The following is a 3,607-nucleotide window of genomic DNA, read 5'->3' as shown; positions in this document are numbered from 1 at the left end:
TTTTGCAGTGAGAGTAAATATTATTTTTTCTCATCTTTAAATGTTCTTTTTACTTTTTTCACATTCTTACAGGTTAAGAAATTGAAGTAAAGTAGGGAAAAAATCTCTCACTTGTTTAACTTTTTCCATTAAAAAAGTGAGGAGAAGAGTAAAAATAAAAGCAAAACTCCATTTTTTTTTCACTTTTGCAAGGCAGTTAAAAACATTAAAATGTTTCCAAAAGTGTTCTCTTCCCCTATTTTCTCTCCAAGGTGGAACAAGCAGGTCGGACTATCTCAAGTCTTGTGAAAACTACAAATGTATTGACAGGTTTTTGCAGAGCCTGCTTGACCTCTCTGTTTCTCAGGCTGTAGATGAGCGGATTGACCAGGGCGATCAGAACAGTGTAGAAGTCTGAGAACACTTTGTTCAGGGCTTCCAGTGTGTTGGTTTTGGGGAGCAGATACACAAAGATTATGATCCCACAGAAAATTGTCACCACCATGAGGTGAGAGGAGTAGGTGGAAAAGGCCTTTTGCCTGCCAGTGGTGGAAGGGATTTGCAGGATACTGAGGATGATATAAACATAGGACATCAGGATAAGAAATGGGGGCAGGGTGAATATTGAAGCCAGAATGAGGATCGCAAGTTCAACCAGATGGGTGTCACTACAGGACAGTTTTATTATTGGGCTGAAATCACAAAAGAAATGGTCAAGTTCATTGAGGCCACAGAAAATGAATTGGGACATCATGGAGGTGATTATGGTGCTAGCCAGAAACCCACTTACCCAAGAAGCAGCTGCTAGTATGGCACAGACCTTGCCGTTCATGGCGGCTGCATAATGCAAGGGTTTTCAGATCATTAAATACCAATCATAAGACATCACAGATAAGAGATAACACTCAGCAACTACCAGGAAAGCAAAGAAATATTATTGCAGGAAGCAGATCCTGACTGAGATGGTCCTGTCCCCCGTCAGGAGACTGGCCAGCATCCTGGGCAGGATGATGGAGGTGTAGCAGATCTCCAAACAGGACAAGTTCCCCAGGAAGAAGTACATGGGGGTGTGAAGGTGCTGATCAGCCACGACTAGTACAATGATGAGGATGTTCCCAGCCATGGTCACAATGTAGATCACTAGAAAGAGCAGGAAGGGAAGGGTCTGTAATTCAGGGAAATTTTTGATTCCCAGGAGGATGAACTCTGTGGCGGATGTTTGATTTCCCTGTTCTCTATTCACCATGGTTTATCTAGGGGAAAGGAAATACATGATCAAAAATAAAGATTATAATTTACTATCCATTTTCTTTCTCTTAGCTTTCCCTCCCATCTTTAAACTTTCTTGTCCATTTAGATTTGAATGGTCTCAGGTTACTTACTATGTGTTTGTGCAGTGTTGAACACAATGGCAATGTTTCTTTTGTTGTGGTTAAAGCCACATCATCAGCAAAATAACAACAACATCAAATTAAAGCATAATTTACGAGGCTGAGATTTTCCCAGGCTTCTTTCAATTCTCATGACTTGAAAATCTCAGTCTTATTTTTCCCCATTTAATTTGTAACATGTCCGTGATTCTCTGCATCTATTTGAATGTGATACTGTTTATCTGTGAAACTCATTGGTGTGGAAAGGAATTTAGGTGGACTGAAAAAAAAGTGTGAGAAAATTATTGTGAATAATAAGGATATAGCCCATCATTCTAATAGCTAGGACGGAAACTGATAAAAAGAATTACATCCTTATTGTTCAGGTCATAGACAAACATTAGCAAATGGCAGCTATGAAAAAAACTTCCATAACTGGTTAATTAATCCATAATTGTCCATTACAGAGATTCTATACTTTCTCCTGGCCACCATACGACCCAGAATGTAAGTCATAGAGTGAGGATCTGAAGGTATTACCAGTGAAATGGCAACATTTATGATTAATTTGAGAGTTGTTCCAAGCTCAAGTTAGCTAAAACCCTTTTACCATTAAGAGTTCTCTAGCATGAGAAGAGAGGGGGAAGTTAACATTGTGTTTGCTAATACACAAAGGCCAACTTTGTCATTCACATTTCACCTAGACCCTAGTTAGATGTTTAAAAAAAATTATTTGGCTTTGAAACAACCCTTAACACTCAGTCATACACAGTTTAACACCTGGGAAGTCATAAGAACATACTAGGCCAGACCAAAGGTCCATCTAGCCCACTATCCTGTCTTCCGACAGTGACCAATGCCAGGTTTCCCAGAGGGAATGAACAGAACAGGTAATCATCAAGTGATCCATCCCCTGTTGCCCATTCCCAGCTTCTGGCAAACAGAGGCTAGGGACACTATCCCTGCCCTGGTAAACAGCCATTGGTGGATCTATCCTCCATGAACGTATCTAGTTCCTTTTTGAACCTTGTTATAGTCTTGCCCTTCACAACATCCTCTGGCCAAGAGATCCACGGGTTGACTGTGAGTTATGTGAAGAAATACTGCCTTTTGTTTGTTTTAAGCCTGCTGCCCATTAGTTTCATTTGGTGACCCCTAGTTCTTGTGTTATGAGAAGTAAACAACACTTCCTTATTTACTTTCTCCACACCAGTCATGATTTTAAAGACCTCTATCATATTCCCCCTTAGTCGTCTCTTTTCCAAGCTGAAAAGTCCCAGTCTTATTAATCTCTCCTCATATGGAAGCTATTCCATGCCCCTAATCATTTTTGTTGCCCTTTTCTGAAACTTTTCCATTTCCAATATATCTTTTTTGAGATGGGGCAACCACATCTGCCCGCAGTATTCAAGATGTGGGTGTACCATGGATTTATATAGAGGCTATATGATATTTTCTGTCTTATTATCTATCCCTTTCTTAATTATTCCCAACATCCTGTTCACTTTTTTGACTGCTGCTGCACATTGAGTGGATGTTTACAGAGAACTATCCACAATGACTCCAAGATTGCTTTCTTGAGTGGTAACAGCTAATTTAGACCCCCATCATTTTATATGTATAGTTGGGATTATGTTTTCCAATGTGCATGACTTTGCATTTATCAACATTGCATTTCATCTGCCATTTTGTTGCCCAGTCATCCAGTTTTGTGAGATCCTTTTGTAGCTCTTTGCAGTCTGCTTGGGAATTAACTATCTTGAGTAATTTTGTATCACATGCAAATTTTGCCACCTCACTTTTTGCCACCTCCCCCCCTTTTCCAGATCATTTATGAATATGTTGAATATGACTGGTCCCAGTACAGACCCCTGGGGGACACCGCTATTTACCTCTCTTCATTCTGAAAACTGACCATTTATTCCTGCTATTTGTTTCCTATCATTTACCCAGTTACCAATCCATGAGAGGACCTTCCCTTTTAACCTATGACTGATTACTTTGCTTAAGAGCCTTAGATGAGGGACTTGGTCAAAGGCTTTCTGAAAATCTAAGTACATTATATCCACTGGATCTCCTTTGTCCACGTGCTTGTTGACCCCCTCAAATAATTCTAGTAGTTGGGGGAGGCATGATTTCCCTTTACAAAAACCATGTTGACTCTTCCCCAGAAATTACGTTCATCTATGTGTCTGACAATTTTGTTCTTTACTATAGTTTCAACCACTTTTCCCAGTATTGAAGTGAGGCTTATTGGC

At 39.9% G+C, this 3,607-nt stretch overlaps 1 pseudogene; it reads right to left on the bottom strand.

The window, feature by feature from the left end:
• Positions 1 to 235: 235 nt before the first annotated feature.
• Positions 236 to 1,225, bottom strand: LOC141997718 (olfactory receptor 5AP2-like; annotated as a pseudogene).
• Positions 1,226 to 3,607: the final 2,382 nt, after the last annotated feature.

Source organism: Natator depressus, chromosome 13 (assembly GCF_965152275.1).
Source record: "Natator depressus isolate rNatDep1 chromosome 13, rNatDep2.hap1, whole genome shotgun sequence".
Taxonomy (NCBI): domain Eukaryota; kingdom Metazoa; phylum Chordata; order Testudines; family Cheloniidae; genus Natator; species Natator depressus.
The sequence above is the reverse complement of the archived record's forward strand: the minus strand, read 5'-3'. Positions and strand labels throughout refer to the sequence as shown.